The 20,097-nt window shown below is 41.6% G+C and overlaps 1 protein-coding gene across 1 annotated transcript in view; it reads right to left on the reverse strand.

Annotated features, from left to right (window-relative positions):
- Positions 1-9,097, reverse strand: part of gatad2b (GATA zinc finger domain containing 2B) — a 44,479-nt gene extending 35,382 nt beyond the window's left edge. Inside the window, exon 1 of the mRNA XM_041053165.1 lies at positions 8,982-9,097. The gene's annotated coding sequence lies outside the window, so the exon portion shown is untranslated. The remainder of the gene's footprint in view (positions 1-8,981) is intronic.
- Between the last annotated feature and the right edge of the window lie 11,000 nt (positions 9,098-20,097).

Here is a 20,097-nt window from a genome sequence, read left to right on the forward strand (position 1 = left end):
TGCAGCACCTGGCTAAATGCAGCACAGCAATGCAGCACTGATGTGCGCGCTGCTTATTCACTGGCTGGATTAGTCACAGCTGCACTGCCAACTGGAGTGCTGGGGCCATTTCTACAACCCACTCGGAGACAAATGAAACCCACACCACTCCCCTTTGCTTCGCTGCCTTGCGCGTTTCCACATTCATTCATATCACACCAGCCAATTAGTGCCGAATCGCAGGTATTTACCCACGCCCACTCCGTAATGAATTTTTTCTAATTAAGAGCTGACTTTGCAAATTTCTATCGCTCTCAAACACAAAAGGGATGCAGGGATACCGAACCCAACGTTACTGTGACACAGCAGGTCTTCACACTGGTTACACCTCAAACACAACTCTCCCTGTTTTATTCAATTATTCATACATTCCTACATAATCATGTGCATAAAGATTAAAAATAAGACATTAGAAAAAAAAAAAAAAAGATCAAGTGTTTTGGGACTCGGTCCTGATCAGGGCCCTTTAATATTAGTTATGTCCTGATACAGAGTCTAACTTTGTGACGTGCTGCGATCAGTTTGAGACAAGGTGGTTGGAGTTAATGGAACACAAATGATCTTTGACTGTGTGGCGATATGTCTGTATGCACAAAAGGGTTACGTCACACCGACCAGCTCCCCTGCACCAGCTCGAGCAATAAGTAATGCCGTGGCACACATGGCAGGAAGAGGTTCAGTCCGTCCACAGCGTGGTAGCCGTGTAGCTTGCCAAAACAGTCTGTCATTTGTCTGTCCTCCATTTTACAGTGTTGGATTTATTCCCCCCCACCTTCCATCCTCCACTCCATTACATCCTAAAACAAGAGAGTCCCAGGCCGATCGTTCCCTGGATCCGAATACGGCACACCTACCAGACTACAGGTGGGAACTCCGGTATTCTGGCCCCCGAATGCACCATTCCCAACAAACAGCTGTCAGTGAGTTGCAAGATGGATTACTTGGTTCTGTTTCTGTGGGCCAACTAGTGTAGATACTATTTTCAATTCGCTCTGTCACTCTGTCAAGTTACTCACGGAGTTAATGTTGATTAGTGACAGCTGACAGGACCCGCCACAGGACTGTCTGTCATTTTTAACTGCCGAAAGTGACAGTCAGCGCCAAATAAACACAAGAAGCTGCTACCTTAAGGTTTCCTACGCTCAGCTTTGGTCACGAGAAGGAGAGAGTTCAAGTCGGGGAGTTTGGCTAAAACATAACTTTTTTGCCAACCAGGATGTCAGAGTCACTTGCACTGGTGCAGCCATTTTTCACATTCCCAGTGTAGGCTGGCGTAAAGGAGAGAGAGCACTGCGACGCTGTCAGGCTGAGGTGGACGGCAGAGTTTTTACAGTCGGGTTCAGTAAAGAAAGGATGGGCATTCGATCCGCGCCCAGACAGCCCCCCTGCAGCCATCCTTAGGGGTCAGCTCGCGTTTTCCCTCTGCTATTAGTTTTTTGTCCCGTGCTGATCAGACAATTCTGCTTTCTGTTTGCACTTACTCCTGAAAATAAACGGGAACAAAACCCAAAAAAAAAAAAAAAAAGATACCTTTCAATGCAAAGCAGTCCAGTACAACAGCTCCAGTATTTATGGCCTCAAAAATGAGCAGAGCTGAATTTGAAAGCACTCGAAAGAGTTCCATTTGTTACTTTAATAAGATGAAGACTTTTTCATTTCCATTTGGATAGGCATCGAAATATACATGGTTGGAGACAAAGAGCGGTGCTTTCAGAAGAGCGAATACTTAAAGCTGCTGTAATAAATATTTTAATATTAGCAGCAGTGAATCGAGTGGCTTCTCGTGATGCAAAAGGAGTCCACTGAACCTAAAGAGAATCATCATCCGACTTTACAGAGCTTTTTAGCCTGTTGTTGTGGTTGTACAGCCCACTACCCGCTAACTAACAGCAAACAGGCTTTTAATTTGAAACAATCGGATATATGAAGTGGATACATGTGGTGACACCCAAGCAAGGCAAGGGGGACAGAGGGGAGAAGAGAAGGGAGAGTGAGAAAGGTAGATTTAAACAGCTAACATTAAGTTCCCTTTTTATTACCTACTGATACTCAGTCCAACCACCAGCGTACTGTAAGTACACCCTACATTGGTGGAATGGCCATCAGGCGTAGTGGGACAAATCCTGGTGGGCTGCCACAACCGTGACCCTGTCAGTCTCTGTGGAAACACAGTCAAACTTCCTGGCTGAGCCTGAGCAAGGGGCCTGAGCCTGACGGTCATCAGCATCACTCACCAAAAACCAGGTTAAAGAAGCTTTTTTTTTTTTTAACATCAAACGTCGCCCAACACATATAGCTGAAGGTGAGGGTAAACTTAACACAATCATAGCTACAAGGCAAACGCTGCTGTCATTTTTTAAGCCATTACCAGATTAGTTGGTAACAGGCCGCTAATCTTTACCAATATTCAAATATGGTGGAACCACATGTGAATACTTCCTGCGTTTAGTTTCTGTGGCTCCTTTGTATCTGGAACTAGCTGGCTGACATGGGCCTTATACAGACAACATTTACAATTACTGAAAAGACGTTTCTCAGGTACTTAACCTGTAGTGTTGTAAATGTGGGAGAACACCTGAGGGAGACCCGTGCAGACACTGGGAGAACCCAGTTGACCAGTACGCACATGAAAATGCAACCTGAACTGAACAGGTGATGACCCTCAGGCTCACAGTTCTCAACAAAGTTAAGAAGCTTCAAATGATGAGGAACTGATAGGAGATACAGGATCTGTCTCAATATCTACATGCCTACATAATATCTACGATCATGACATGTTGGGCTTGGTTCTGATTTTTTTTGAGTGTATAGACAGTAATTAGCAATGTCATTGAAATCTGATATTATATATATATAATAATAACAGCAAATCAACCAGTGGCTCTACGCGTTTGGAGCACTCCACTCTTCTTTTTGGGCTGCAGCCACCTAGCCACCAGCAGTGCTAATTCAAAAAAAAAAAAAAAAAAAAAAAAAAAAAAATCTTATAGAATGGAAATTCTGCACCAACTTGGAAACAGTGGTTTTTACAGGTCCCTAAGGTGTGTGCCCACTTTTCCATTTACTCAAGAGATTAAATCAGAATCAGAATCAGATTTATTGGCCAAGTTTGTACATACAAACAAGGAATTTGACTCCAGTTTTTCTTCCTCTCTTGCAGTACAACAACAAAAACAACAACAACAACACACAACCGACGGAACACTAATGGTGCAATGGGACAGTCTGAATGTGGGTAGTGCAATTTGTTCCAGAAGACCAACCAAACCAAAAAACCAACCCAAGGACCAATCCATCTATACACTCCCTGAAATTCCCAAAACAATGTATTGAACCAGTTCCTGGGTAACCCATAGTTGCAGGAAACCAGCAATTTCTAGATTTACATATAAAGAATTGGTATATCAGCTTTCCTCTTACCTTAAGGACATCACTGCCCTCCTCAATACAATTTTTACTGACGCTTTCAGTGTATATGTAAATTCTAGTATGCCAACTATAAAATTATCATCAGAGTACAGTAGAGAATCTGTGTCACTCCTCAATGTGCATGTAAAGAAAACTGAACATCTTAACACCAGTGTCTACAGAAGACAGAAATACACCTTTAAGTGTCAGTAGCTACCATTCTCCAGGGTTAAAGAAGGGTCTTGCCATGCAGCCAGCTGTTGAGAGTAAAAAGAATTTACAGCACGGACACGTTATGTGAAGAACAAGCCATGCATATGTGGAATTGTTTACACATCTCTTCCAGAACTAAATATATGAGCTATCTTTAAGTTAAAAATCAGGATTTCTGAACAATGATTTCTGAAAGATGAAAAATCCCGGGTGGCCAGAAACTTTAATTCAGTTGGCCATGATGTATGTTCCCTTAAAAAAAACCCAGTAAAATGACTATTTTTCTCCTTTTCAGGTCATACAAGATGTGAATTTATATACATCATAAAGAGTGTTTTTGTTCTGTTTTGGTTTTCTATGCATGTTTATTTGCTAGTCTTGATTATAAAATCTCTTTGTTGGTGGTTTTGGGTGTGCTGTCACAATTTATATAAATTGTCTTTCACGCTGAAACACATTCACTTTTGCACCATGCTAAATAAATATTTTTTTTTTAAACCAGCAACCTGTGCTGATATTTGGTTTGTTCTGATTGCTCCCACTCTGCACCAGATACACTGATTTGGAGATTTGGATCTGTGCGCATTAGTCAACATTAGACAATCTGAAAGAGTTTCAAATGGGTCAAACACAGCAGATCACACGTCATGTCACGTGACCTTAACATGTCTAAATTATTTCGTTTTCTGAAGGAATTTCTGAGTGATCCCTCTGGAAGGTGGCGTGAAAATATGCCATCACAGACCCCCTCCTAGCTGCACCCCCCTGCCTCCATGCCTGCTCTCCAACAACACTTTCCTTGTGCCTTTAAAGTCATCAACACAATGAACTGTACAAATAGGGATAGAAGCGCACACTTACAGACCCTCTCTTTTCCAAGTCAATGGTTGTGTTGCGCTCGGTGGTTAAAATGCAGACCGACAGAAGTAGATGTCTGAAAAACCTGCTGTCACACCTCCATACACCTGTCCAATCAGAGAGCCTGTCATTTACATGTGATTCTTCCCTTGGAAAGGAGGTTCCAAATGCTGTCTGATGATCTAACGAGCACCTGGTTTTAAGCATACAGAGGCCTGAACGTGAGGCCCACTCCTCCTCAGCAGCCAGGGGGAAACAAACCAGAAAATGTTACATTACAAAAAAAGAATATGCCAATTTGAAAAAACATGAAACAGATGCACGTTTGCTCCCAACATTATGTTGACGCGATGCAATCATTAGCTTCAAGCCTAGTGTGCACCTCCATACACTGCGTGTGTGTATATGCATATATATGTGCGCGTATGTGTGTGTGTGTGTACGTGGCTGGGTCCCAGTCACAAGCCATTTCCTGTTAAGAACACAGGAGCTTTATCCTTGGTCTAACCAGGTGCACAGACTACATGGATACTACTGGAACCACATGCACCGTAAAGCATTTAACACATTCTGCCACTGATCTATGTGTGTGTGTGTGTGTGTGTGTGTGTGTGTGTGTGTGTGTGTGTGTGTGTGTGTGTGTGAGAGAGAGAGAAAACATGCTGTCCATCTGGACCAGCTGAATGTGTCTAACAGGCCAGACATTGTTTTACCTGAACCCTCAGCTGTTTCTAGGTTTTGCTGTGACTCAGAAAGTTTCAGACACAGTCTTCGGTGAACAGCCGCTGAATGCTACCTCTCACTAAATTGGCCTTGGAAATTTAAAAAAACAAAAACAAACAAAAAAAAAAAAAAACACAAATTTTCCCTTAGCTTCAAAATTCTCTGCTGTAATTTGAATTCTGTTGAACCTGTCAGTGAATAATGAACTTATAATAATAACACTGTATAATTACCAACAGCCTGATAAGTGATATGGCCTTACTGCATGCACTGGCTGACTGGGATGTAAACCTGCTAACACTTGGGCCATAAAGGCGAATGTCTGGGAAACGGGGCTGGCCGCTGCTCAGACTTTAAATATACTTTATGATACCTAAGTGCAGCAGAGGAATTAAAAAAAATGTCAACCTCCTCTTTCGCATCAGTGTTTAACGGTTACTTTGTGGATAAGTCTGACGATATTCAATGTGTTTCTTCATGTCAACAAATCCCATGTGCAGAGCCAAACCCGCAATGAATGTACTCAACTTACAAGTACTGTGAGTATATCGGAGCCCGATATATCTTATTCCTCTGAGCCATAGAGCTTCATTGTTTTCAAATACTATTAAAAACACATCAGCGAACCACACTTTGCACTTGGTGACATGTTCATTCATTACCATGAACACACACACATACACACACTGTGGTTTGAAACAATCCCTCACACAACGTCTTGCTGCCCCAAATACTCACTAGAGCACCAAATGTAGATTAATCCGCCTGTGAAAATAGTCCCGAACAAATGTACTTTTTCCTCCTGAGTCTGAGTAAAACTCCAGTGGTGAGCAGCCACTGGTTTTAGTTTTTCCAGTAGAAACCAGTGGGTTTGGAGCTGAGGGCCACAGACAAAGCAGAGCAGTCAGAAAGTGTTGAGAAACACGCTAACATATGGTTGGAGAACTTTAGAAGAATTCCAGCCTTATCTTCAAACAAAAAGTCGCACAGGAGCACACACACACACACACACAAACAAAACACATTTATATCAAGACAATTACCAAAAAAAAAAAGAAGTGAATGCCAGAATGCCAGCACCAATCTTGGTCACAATTCTTTAATGACCAAATTTAATGATTCCTTATCAAAGGCCCACACCGAATTCCAACAACACCTCCGTAGATTTTCAACAGAGATGCTGCTTGTAAAACTCTGAATGCTAACACATCTCCACCCCATTTTAGCATGTATCAGAAAGTCGTGTGTGTTGTTTTCAGTTAGCATTTGAGGCCCAGTGAAATGAGAAATACATTGTCTGTGCTTTAATCCCGTGTCCCTGCGTTAATTGTTAGTTTGTCTCTTGTTATGTGACAAACAAATGTCAAAAAATTTAGTGGCCATGCGTCCTTCCATTTTATGCTGGCTGACTTTTCCAGCAAATGTTCGCTCTTTGTTTTGAACTGCTGGTGGTGAAATGAAATCTCAAATTTGAAGGTTCTACTAAATATTTCTTATATCTTAAAATAATATTGTCTATTATGTTACAAAGCAAAACATTCTGCTAAGTTCTGCAGCTTTCAATTCTGGATAGTCACTGAAAACTGAAAGAAAAAAAAAATCTGCAGATTCTGTTTGGGCATGTGTTGTTTAGAAAAGAAGGTCAGCTGATTTATCATGATCCAAATCCAAAACACCCAATTATCAATATCAATGTTGGCCTCAAAAATCAGTCTGCTAAAAAAAAAAAAAAAAATAGTACTGAGGTTTCATACCCCACCAAACGGTGAAACACTAGTTTATTGAAGCTTAATTACTGCTGTTTGACAGGCAGGTAACAAAAGTATGTCAGAGATAATGATAACTGACAGATTTCTACATCAGTAGGATCTTTTTTTTTTTTTTTTAATAAAATTTAGGTACACTTTGTTTAAAGGCCCTTAAAGTCCCAGCATGCTCTGAGGCTCTCTCACATGCAGCCGCCAGTGATAAGGAAGCTCTACACAGTAGAAATGATAAAAAGCATAAACAACTTAAAAATCCAATGTTCTGATATGTAGCCACTGTGTTATGAACAAAAACAAATATTTCAACCAGCTAAATGATGGCTTAAAATCACCAACCCCCTAATGGCACTGACTGCACACTCATCAAAAAAACAAAAAATAAAAAAATAAAAAAAACAACACTTCAGTACTTTATAGGTACTGTAAAAAGCTGTCATAACAGTATGGTAGACTTCATCTGTATGCTGCTGGGGGCTGCCAGGGGACTCTGAGCTGGAAATAGGAAGAGGAAGGACTCCATCATTGAGAATACTACAGTTCATTCACACTCTTCCAACAGCAAGGACCTTTCATTCATACAGACCCACTATCACTATGTGAGTGGAGGGCTGAGTGTATCAAGGTCTGCCAACTTTTATCTCGCAAAACCAAAGGGCTTGGTGGGGCTACTTTACATCCACGCTCACGTCTGCGAAAGTGAGCACGATCATCCTGAAGGAGACACGGCTAGAAACAAACAGCTGGTTGGAAATGATAACCTGCTGAGTGAGGGGGCGCAGGTTTATATTGGAAAGAAGTGACAAAGCTATTGCGTATGACAAAACTACAACATATCACACTGGAACTTAAAAACCACCAGTTCCTGGAAATAACCTCTTGTAATGGAGGAAGGCAAACACTGACATAAATTTGCACTATACACCTCCTCTCTCTCTCTCTCTCTCTCTCTCTTCACCTCGATGAACCACTCTCCACCACCTCAAAGACCAGTACATACTGGGAATCCAGTTAGGGACTTTACACAGTGGAAATCACAGAGAGAGACAGTGATAGCAGTCATATGTGAATCCATCTGCCTGTGACTCATGTAAATCTGGAGGAGCAGTGCAGCAGCAGCAGCAGCAGCAGACACGAAATGAGCTCCTGTATACTGCAGAATAATAGGCAGCACACATTAAATATTGATTCCCGTTTGGTCTCTAACGTCATCTAGACATCCACCTCCGTTAATCCGCCGCTCAGGAAACAAATCAGCCGCTCGGTCTGAATAAAGCCTTGCCCTTACAGTAACATGTTGGTTATGCTGTCAGGCGCCAGGCAGCCATTTAGGTGCATATGGAGCCAGTTGAGTCTCTACGTAAATGGCTGATGCATTTCGAATTTTTTTTTTTTTTTTTTCCCTTCCTAATTGCTGAGAGCCATCAGCAGCTCCGGCCTCCTCCTAGCGCCTTTTAATCCGCCACTTCACACGGCTTTGGTTCATTAAAACAGTCGGAACATCTCATCTCAATCCCGGTACTCTTCAAATTGAGCATTAACAAGTATTTGGAGGAGCCTGGCTCTTTCTCCAGTCTGAGTTAACCCCTAGAGACTCTGGATCAAACAATGAAACCGATTGGAGGCATTCCGCACAGCGTTTCCATCACAACATAATTCCAACATCTCCCGTTAACAGCTCGGTTATTATCGAAACACAAACCGCGGGGTAGGATTTAGATATCCAGAAATGTTTCTGCTGCGACTCCAGACCTTTAAATGGAAATGAACAGTTCGAGGCGACGGCTACTGGTCGCCAACATGTCAGCCTGCATCAATAAATAGCGAAGCAAAGCCGCTCTATTGTCTAACAGCATATCCACCGGCTGCGAAACGACACACAACAACTTGCCGTCCTGCCGCCACACGAATCCCGCCGCTGACATTTCAAAACATCTCAGGCCGGGAGCCAGGCCTCGCTCACATCCTCGGACTCACCTGTGTCTCCTTTCGCCTCAGTGTGTACCGTCTCCGGGTTCACGGTCCGGTCCTGACGCGCTGCAGCGGCTCCTCACCACCAGTCCCCGGCACCGGCAGGCAGCACTGTGCCGCTGATTGGGCCTCGGCAGACGCTCACCCCCTCGGTGCAGCCAGACAGACAGCTCGTTGGTCAGGCAAGTTACTCCCGTGCAGCGCAGACAGACAGCTGATTGGTCGTTTTTTCCCCAGCAGATCCAGACAGATAGCTGATTGGTCCTCCGGTCTTTCTCACTGGAAGCACTCAGACAGCTAATTGGTCGTTAGTTTCCGCGGCGGAGACTGAGAGAGAGAGACGTGATTGGTCGGTACTAGTGTTGTTGTCTGTGTCTGGATGGAGAGCCATGTTACCTCCAGTGGGGCTTTAGAAACAATGTGTTGGTTTGCATTCACTGATGAACGGGCTGTTAGAAGCTTTCCACGTTAGATCTGTATCGTAAACCTAACGCAGCCTAGTTCCTTGACTTGTGTCGGGGATGAAGAGAAACCTGGGTCGTTGTATTTTTTAACAAAGAAACCCGATTTCTTGATTATACCGGGTTTCTGTGCACGCGTGTACATGACAAAGACCCAACAGGGCAAACATAGCCGTGACAGGAAACGTCACTGCTAACAGTCCACAGCTTTCTGTACCAGCGTCTTCTTCAGCCTGCAAGCGCCATGCTCTTCAAATGTGCCACACTTCCCAATAATAACATGTTAGGGACAGGAGAGGAATGTGATAACTCAGCAGCTGTATACAGATGCGGGTTTTGCTGTGACCGAGTTATTACAGTGCGAGTAAATACGTAATCCTGCTTTAACGTCATCTCTCCCCGTGTAAATAGCATCTCTCAGTGTGGTCTTAGCTCCTGTACATTTGTTTTTGTTTTTTTGACATAGCCGTTGCCCTCTGTGAAGAGACAATAGAGTCACCACTGATAAGATGCCAGCGCATTTGCTGACCTACTTTGCAAATTGAAATATTAAATAATTTATCATCTACTTAACATTGGATTTTTTTTTTTTTTTTTACTTCCAGTTTTGTTTGTGACATATTCTGTAGGTGATCCTTCTGTAGGTGTCAGTCTCAGTCCCAGCACTCAGCAGAGAGACTGCTGTGTATGTTACTGGCACCTAATATTTCTGTGTGTGTGTCATGTGATTCATTTGTGGCTTTATTTATACACGAGGATCTAATTCATCCACAGCTTATTTTTGGAATTGAAATCAGGGGTTTTGCTACTGTCTGGTAAACCAGAACCTGTTAGGTTAGGCCTGTCATCTGAAGGCACAGTCATGATGCACATTTTAATATCCTTGGTTACCAGCTATAGACAATGAATGAAATTAGATGTTGCTAGTAGCAGCTATTCATATCCACTGTCATGGAGATTGAGCCCTCTAGTGGCTTTTACTCACTAAACATCTACAGTTTGACTTACCGTTGTTCATTCATTGCTATCTACTTATAATGTTCATTTTATGTTATCTTTAGCTCTCTTAAGGGACTGTGGATCTTCTCGATGAATCATCCACACAATCAGTTGAACACATTCATAACGCAAATCATATGAAACCTGTGTTGATCCTGTGATGTTGATACCACTTTCAAATAATATCAATTCAGTTTTATTTTTCATTTTACCACAATAATCCACTCACTGTCAGCTCTGCTTTTCCTGAGATCCTAAGAAAATATATTAAAAACATAATAAAATTACAAGTCAAACAGGGTTTCCAGAGCCCTCAGTTTTAACTAGTGACTTTATAAATGGTTAATAAATACTTTATAGATCACTTTTATCTGGCAGCTGTTTGTATTCCTTCAGCTGAACACTTATTTAATCAGGTGGAGCGCTCCAGTGGGATTTGACCTCTGACCTGGAGAAGAGCTGCAGAGCATCTGGATGAAAAATCCATTTATTAAAAGTTTAATATGAATTCCATTAGACAGACTCAATGGATTATTCCATTTATAGGTTATTTATTAACATTTACAATTACAGATGATGTACCATCTTTTGCTGTTGCCTTACTAAAAGCCCTACCTCACACACACAGGGCGATACTGGGGACTCTCTTTGACAGAAAGTAGCTGAGATTTGTCCAAAAAGTTTCTAGATCTGTCATTAGGTGCTTTTTGAAAGCAGCTACTCAAGGGTCTGAAAAGTCTGTGAATCTGTCGACAAAGGCACTACGTTGGCAACTCTGCCTGTAAACGCCCCTGATGATGTCATAAAAACTGTTTGTTCCAATTCATTTTGAAAGAGCAACGGCCAGTGGGAAAACCCCAACACTCAGCCAGTCAGTCAGTCAGAGATAGATTTAAGCATGTGTAGGCCTGGTCCTGCTGTCCAGCCAAAAACAAAAAACAACAAACAAAAAACAAAAAAACAAAAAAAAGTCCACATCTTCAGGCACTTCTGGTTTTAGTCATTTGGGTTTTAATTTTTTCTTAAAAGGGATAAACTTTTGAATGATATCAAACTCTTTTTCCTGAATGTACTAACTGTAAGTTGCTTTGGACAAAAGGATTTTGTCCAAAGATTTTTCCCTCTAAAATCCAGGATCCAGAATAGATTTTAAAATCCTTCTCCTTACATATAAGGCCCTCAACGGCCAGGCTCCTTCGTAGCTCAAAGAGCTGATGGTACCAGCTGATAGTATCAGGCCCCTCTCCTGTGGAACCAACTGCCAGTTTGGGTTCAGGAAGCAGACACCCTCTCTAATTTTAAAATTAGGCTTAAAACCTTCTTTGTTTGATAAACCGCATAATTAGTTGTAGTTACAGTTTTAGTTATTATGACTAAACTTATAGTTAGTCACAATTATTTCTATAAACACTGTTACAGTTAAGGATAAAGCCCATAGTAGGTCTGGCTCAGGCAACTGAACCATCCCTTAGTGATCCTCTGCACACCTCTTCTCTCTTTCTCTCCTCAGACCCACTCTCACATGTATTAGCCTTTATTCCATGTCATTAACTCTGTGTCCTCTCTGTCCCGTAGTCCTGTGCTTGTTTCTCTCTGGTCTCTCTTCCTCTGTACCTTTCTGCAGGTACCTCTGGCTCCGGAGCTGCATGTTCTCTGTCTGTGGTCCTGGCTCCACCCACCTGCTGCTGTTTATTGTCTACAATGATCCATTTCTAACACATTACTATGTTTAATGTTCCATTCTGCTTCAGATACATATTGGATTAATATTCTATGCAGACTGTAATGGAAATAATTACAGCTTTTTGCCTCTGTGCTCTGTTTCCTATCATAACTGTAATCTGCTGAGCACACAATATCCACTAACTGTTCTGCAATCTGAATGCTGGCCCTCTAACATTGTTCACTGCCAACCCTGTATGTATCATGTGTATTATGCTTCATGTCCTTCTCCCCCTCTCCTCCATTCCTAGCTGTCCTATCTTCCTCCTTTTCCTCCTTTCACCCAGCCCGGCCATCAGCAGGAGGGTCCCCCATATGAGCCAGGTTCTGCTCAAAGTTTCTTCCTGTTCAAAGGGAGTTTTCCTTGCCACTGTCTCCTTAAGTGCTTGCTCTGGGGCCAGGCTCTGGGTCTCTGTAAAGCGCTTTGAGACAATTTTGATTGTTAAAGGAGCTATATAAATAAAATTGAATTGAACTGATAAAAGCATCTACCAATGTAATGTATTTCTCTGAATATTGTTCCAACATGGTTCTCATTACTGACATCAGAATGGCGGTAGAAACGCAAGCTCTCCAACAGTATGTCCCTTGGAGGGCACAGAAGGAAGTCAATGATGCTAGCTGGAAAGAAGAAAGCCCAGCGTGCCTGTAATATTTATCACAGCAAGAGACAGCATGTAGAGCCAGAGAGTGGAGAGAGCAAGAGAGAGGAAGACAGAGGTGGATCGCAGTGATCAAGAAAAGGTAGAAAGAACGAATCAGAGACTGCTGCTCTGTTAGTGTCACCTGAGCACAAAATCCAGATGGAGGTCAAGAGAAGGAAGAATCTTTCCGTCCAGTTCTGCATATCTCTAAAGACACCTGAGCTCTATAGCTGTCATTTCTGCTGAGCAGAGGTGTGGACTTGGGTTAGACTTGAGTCATTACTTGGCAAAATCTAAAAATAGAGTTGCCGCTGGGCCAGTGACTCAGGATTTTACTCGGACTTTAGTATTTTGGTCTTACACTGGTACTTATTATCTTATTTCACCTGGGCAGTCCTCTCAGTGTCCATCCAGCTCTGCAGAGAGTCCTGCGTACATACATTAAAGCAAACCTTAAAACAACAAGACAATTAAAAACCAGAGGTTGATTTTCCTCTCACACACAATGACAGGTAATATGTGTAGTGAATGGCAGAGTGGCATGCTCCTCGGGTTATGCTCAGGCCCAGGCAGTCTACCAAAGCCTTTCAGTAAATTTAAGGATGTGCTGATAGGTGATTCTGGGAGTTGCCTCAGACGAGGGCCAGCCCCCCTGGAGGCTGAGCTTACCGCGCAAGGAAGCACTCCAGCGGATGGAGATGGCTTGTAACGCCGTTTGCCCCTTTTGAGTTTGGGGAGTTGAATAATGATTATTAAGGATAGCGTCCTAAAACTGCTTCCGGTCGACAGCCTGGAGTTTTTTTTTTTAGCTTCCCCGTTAACTGATGCCCGAGCGCCGCCTATAGGGGATCACGCGCACTCACACGGCTCTCTGACAGGTTAGTTTAACCAGCTCCGTTTTTTTTTTTCATTTGAGGACTTCGATGGCTGAAAACACACACACACACACACAACCTTTAACACCCCACCCCTGTAACATCTGTATGAAGCACACAGGCATTGGTCAACCTGTCTGAATGACATGCTCCATTTGATTTATTGCTTTTTATTGGCTTATTTTCTGGTTTGTTAGATTGTTTTTAATGGTGAATCTGTGAATACTAATAAAATACTTACAAACTTCACACAAGTGTTTATGTTGTTAACATCATTCTTCTTTCTGTAACTGATGGTAAATGGGGTCATGGTTAAAAGGTGTCTTTATGGGTACTCATTGGTATTGACCGTTAGTCTGTTTACCACCTTTAATCAGCCAATGGTTGACCTACACAGATGACACAGAAAACTGCACAGTCAATATTCGATATCGGTCTGACCTCAGTATTGATATGTGGCACTAATAAGGCGGTGACGGAGAGAGGCTGATGCTGAACCCACTGACATTACTGAGGTAACCTCATAATATGCAACATCACAAAATACAGTAAGCTTGACAGTCTCAACGACTGAATACAATCATGTGGTTTCATCTCAACCTTTAAAAATATTTCATTCAGAAGCACAGAGCTGCAGATTCAGTCAGTACAGCTTATACAATCCATACATCAGATGCTGCACCATAGCCGGTAAGGTAAACACGTGACATGGAGATGTGATTTTTTTTTTCCTTCTTCAAGGTGTGTTTAATAGATGTGGCCATAACCGTGGGTGGTGGTGGTGGTGGTGCTTTACTTATTATTTTTATTTTAATTCTATAATTTACATATGAAATGTACAGTGCTATGTGTCCGATTGTCAAACATGCTCCTTTTCACTGCAAAATCAACCGTGACAAGGACAGAGTCAGAGACAGACTGTGGAAGCAGGCATGTTAAAGAATGCTGCAGAGGTGATGTTATAGCTGACACTGCAGAGGAGACAGTGAAAACCGGATCTGACTGATCTTTGCTCCCGTGCTCCTCTCTCTTCTCAGCGCTGCACAAAGAGCCCTTAGAGGTTCTTGGAAATTCACCAGGATCTTTTTCTTTCTTTCTTTCTTTCTTTCTTTCTTTCTTTCTGTCACAGAGGTGGCGACCGCCGCAACACCCCGCGCCGCGTCACCCGCCTTAATTAACCAATCGGCATCGATCCTTCTGGCTCGCTCGATCACACGCGCAATAGGTTCACTGTCGATGGCAGAGTGTGAGCGCGCGGGGCCGCGTCTCATGGAACGAGCGAGCGATGGACGGATGCGATTAAAAAAAAAATCCCAATGAAGCTTTGATTTATGAGATGGTAAAAAAAAAAAAAAAAAAAAAAGAGTGCAGGAGAAACCGCCGGAGAACAGACCCGAGGGAAAGTGATGCTTCAGCACGTTGGACAGCTCCGCTCAGGAACCGGATTGCTGCATCTTTTCTCTTCATCTGACCACCAGTAGACTAAGGTAAGGATGCTGCTGCCTGGGTCTTTGTGCATCCATCAAAGTGTTTAAGTGGTAAGGTGTGTTTCAGCGCATCGGAGGGAGAGGCGGGTGGATTTGGGGGTGAAAATATGAAAAAAAAAAAGTGGAAGAAAGAGGAGAACGCGTCCTCTCACACCGTTTTTTTTTTACCTGAAGAGAACACAAGAGTCCTGAGCTACAATCACACATCGTATGTATCAGGAAATATGAAATACTTAACAGGTTCTTACTGGTACTTCAACATAGGTGAACAAGAGAGTAACAAGCACCGGTTACCTGAACACAACAATGACATCCTGCGGTGTGCCTCTTCAGTAAATTATGGTAAACCACGTATAATGAAGTTATTTCTCAGTTATGATGTAACAGGTGAAGTGCGACAAAAACAAACGAGGCTTTTGCCCTTTTCTCCTTTTTTTTTTTTGTACATGTGAGGCTTTGGGAGGCAGGCTACACCCTACGGTGTCTTCTATGTCTTCTATTAATGAACACGGTGGACATGGACATGGCCATTCATGTACACTTCAAGATTCCAGCGTGAGAAATGAACCCAGCCCTCAATTTAAGCTAGCTTGCGTTATTATAATGTGACTTTGATCCAGCACGCTCCTTTAGCTTTGCGGCAGAGCTGCTTTCAGGTCGTCGGAGGAGGCTGGGACGGTTGTAGCTGCGGCAGAGAGCGAGAGCCGGCAACTGTTTGCAGTCGCTACTGTTAATTCTCCTGCTGTTCTAATGTTCTCCTGCTGAGTGAGCATTAGTATTTAATATGAGTAAGGTTGTCTATCTCACGGTTAAGTATGAGTATCCAAATTAATGTTCTTTAGTATGCTAATCACCAATCTCGAGTTAAGCTAATCGTTAATTAGCTACATGCTATGCGGACTTGGGTAAGAAGTTTCTACAAGTTTCCTCTGCTCAGACTGCTGTTTGAAACTAAATGGTAAAGGTATATGATGTTTTAGATTGCATAATTTAACTCCTTATTTTAGTGAGTGATGTGTTGTGTTCTCTTTAGTTTGTATTAAACCTAAAAAGCTGATTTTTGAGTGAAAAAGTCTCCTGTGGCTGTCGCTGTGGCAGGGTGAGCCTGGGAGAGCCAGCTGCCCTCGCTAATCAGATCGATTTCAAACTTCACGTGTGCTGTTGTTGTTTTTTTTTTTTTTTTTTTTTTTTTTTTTTTTTTTTGGATGAGCTATTCTTGAGAAACATAAAAACACAGATGTTTAGGAACTGGGGGCACCGCGTACATGCACCTGACATAATCCATTACTCTAACGGCTCGTCATAAAGATGGCTGCGCCCAGTCAGAGCATGGATTCCCTGGAAAACAAATCCGCAACTGATCGCAGAATATTATCTAAAGTGTGGGGATATTATAAAGATAATTGAAAATTGAAAACGGCTCATCACAGCAGAACAGCAGCTATGCACGGACACTTTATCCAGTCCTTTATGCACCGCTGCTGCTATGGTAACGTGACGTTACAGCCTGCGTCATCTAACATTACTAATCGGCCGTTGAGTATTTTCTTGTCATGTTCGAGCGAGAAACCAGCTCAAACTAATGCTACAGCCTGCTGTTACAGTCTGTAAATCCTTTCACATATCTGACTAAATCCACGTCACACCCAGTTACAGTTTTAAGTCAAGTTCTTCTGTAAAGGCGCTGATTCTCCAGTTCAGGGAAAGGTTTACTGTGACACACAGGGATTCAGTTCACCTACACTCACTTGACAGTTTATTGAATACAGATAAAACCAATGCAGTATAATACAACAGACCTGTAATAAATCCTCGTTCACGAGGATCATAATGATCGTTTTTATTGAATATGTTTAAGAGGATGTACATTTATTTTAATGGTCATTTTGGAGGTTTCCTAATATTTTGTCAGCTTTTTATTCCTATAAATGGAATGGACAAAATATGAGGAACACCTCTCAGAATTACCCAGTACTGTTCAGCAGTTCCACATTTATGCTTTTACTTTGAAGCTCTGTTGTGAGAAAACTTACCTGTGATATGAGGGGTGTGAATATTATAGTCCATAGAATGAAATATTTTTGGTTCAGCGCTGAAGTCTTTAATATGAAAGTAAAGGCATTTTGTGTACATTTTTCCTTTTGTTATTGAGCTAACTAACTCTGCTGCCATTGTTGGTAACTCCACTGATTGTCCTCATCACTAAAAACAAAACTGGAAACAAAGCAAAGTGGGAGCGGACTGACAATAAAAAGAGTGAGTTGTCCTGTTGGACCATTGAAGTTTAACCAGGCTATTTTCTCTTTCTTTCTTTCTTTCTTTCTCTTCCCATGTAAATCTTATCTTATAACTGTCTTTGTGTGTAGTTGTCTGTGTAGTTGTCTGTCTTGGAGGATCCTTTCACTGCTTTAAAATTATAGAAAGCAGACTGACTGCCATAGTGTCTTGCTATTTATTTTTCCAGTGTGTAAGTAATTCACTTCATGTCAGCCTAACACTGGCAAACACTCCTTTGGAGCATCTTGCAGTGATTATAGCCTGAACAGTGGAGATTCTAAGTAACTAGAGACAAAACCTTGTTTGTACTTCATGTGTGTCGGAAACCCTTGCATTAAAAAAAAAATAACTCATTAAAATAAGCCGCAGAGCTTTTTTATCCACAGAAACCAAAGCTCCTCTGTTTTCTTGTATTTGTGTAGAAGCCAGCTTTGTGTCGTCCAATATCTGTCCAGGTCTGGACACACAAATCTGATCTGATCACTTTTCCACAATTTGGAAACGTAAATTTGCTTTTTTCTGTTTCATATAAAATATCCGAACAGTACTGAGAGACTTTTTAAGCTAAACCTTGTACTTCCCTTTAAAAAAGGAAGGTAGGGCCTCAGGTGTTAACAAAGTATGTGAAATAACCTAGTTATTTCAAGAGTAATTAGATTACCAAATATATAAACTTGGACTGCTCATTCAAAGACTTTGATACATCTTTAAATATCATATTATATATAAAAATGATTAGGATAACTGTCTGCAGCCTCACTTAATCAACTCCTGATTAGTAAAATCCAGCACTGAGCACATTTTTCTGTCTTAGTATTTCTTTGTGTAAGGGGATCATTTTTAAAAAAAAATAAAAAACATAGAATCTTTGTTAACTCAATTTACATTTCACAGAGAAAAATCATCAGTGGCGAGCTCTCCCTTAAAGACGATTTTCCAGGCACCATACAGTGTCTGTGACACCGTAGGCCTCATTAGGGTGATGGATGAACAAGTGTGAATACTGGAAGAAATACTGAGACAAAAGGTTAATGCTTTATTCTTCAGGTTGATGTCTGATACAGAGCTGACACTGAATCAGGGTAAAAAGCTATGTGTCAGCGACCACTGCTTCAGAGAAAAGGATTTTGTAAGAAGGCCAAAGCTGTGGGAGGTTATGACCACAGGAGCATTGGTCTCCTTTGTTCTCTGCAAATGGTTTTGTTACTCAATATAAATCATTTTGTTTTGTTTTCACTTCTCATTAAAGACAGTTAAATGATCCTCTTTGGATTCAAAGAGACACATTGCTTTTAGTTTGAGGACCGTTGTGGTGCTACTGTTTGATGGACTGAGAAAGGGCCCTGACAGTTCACCAAAATCCCAAGTTTATCTGGCTATCTTGCAGGAGAGTGTCAGTGAGCCTGTCCACCAGCTAAAGCTCAGGAGATGCTGGGTGATGCAGCAGGACAGTGACCCTAAAGATAAAAGTAAATTTACTGCCACACGACCCAAAGCAGAAGATTTCCGCTGCCACGCTGAACAGGTGGCAGGTGTTTCATTCTTTTTTTTCTCCAAACACACACCCTTTCTTGGTGATTGTGACCTCTTCATTTGTCCACAACACAAAATGACATGTTTCCAAAATGACTCTGGAAGATGTTGACTGTTGTCGAGGTCAGTGTGTTTTGAAATATGTTGTAATTCCAGAATTGAAATCTAAAATTTGTTATTGTCAGTTTGTCTAAAGATGAATACACTAAAAATGCATGTTTTAACAGCCCTTGTGGTCTTTGGAGATCTCATGTGGACAAATATTTCAATACAATTCAATTTTATTTATATAGCACCTAATCATAGAAGTTATCTCAAGGCACTTTCCATCCAGAGCAGGTCCAGACCATTGTCTTTGTAAAATTATCTACAGAGACCCAAGATTTCCTCCAAGAGCAGCACTTGGTGATGGTGGTACGGAAAAACGCATTTTAAACAACTAGAAACCTTGAACAGAACCTGGCTCAGGGAGAGACAGAGAGAGAGAGAGGGGGGGGTTCATGAAGACAGCAAGATTAAAAGTAATGAGAGGACAATAGCATGATTAGTAATATGACTAATAGCAATATAAACAATAACAATAGAAGAATGAATGATGGTAAGACTAATAATAATGAGAGTAGTAATGGGGGCAGTAGATGGACCACAGCAGCAGATCCAGACTCTACAGCTCAGAGGGCAGGTGAACAGTATCACCACATTTCAGTTAACATTAATATCTAGAAGTGAAAATGAACAGAGGCAGAGCCTCATTTTTTAAAAATTAAATTTCACTTTATTATTAATTGTATCTTACAGATTGGATTACAGCAGCAAGTATCTCATACTATCTGATACTATACTTACTCTGAATTCGATTTTTTCCCCCCAAAAGAGAGAAGTCTCTAAGCAACCAAACACTTTTTCTAGTTACTGGTACATTTTTTTTTTTTTTTTTGGATTAAATAAAAAGTAACGCAGCATGAACATTTGAAAAAAGTCTCTTTTTTAATATCCTGATTGCTGCAGGGGCTGTATTAACTTCTTTCCACATCAGAAATCAACAAAGTATGAACTTTGCCGTGGGTTGGCTGAACATTTGGGATGTAACCAGCTCTGTGTTCTGTCTCTCTGTGTGTCACAGG

The sequence above is a fragment of the Toxotes jaculatrix genome, chromosome 13, assembly GCF_017976425.1.
Source record: "Toxotes jaculatrix isolate fToxJac2 chromosome 13, fToxJac2.pri, whole genome shotgun sequence".
Classification (NCBI taxonomy): domain Eukaryota; kingdom Metazoa; phylum Chordata; class Actinopteri; family Toxotidae; genus Toxotes; species Toxotes jaculatrix.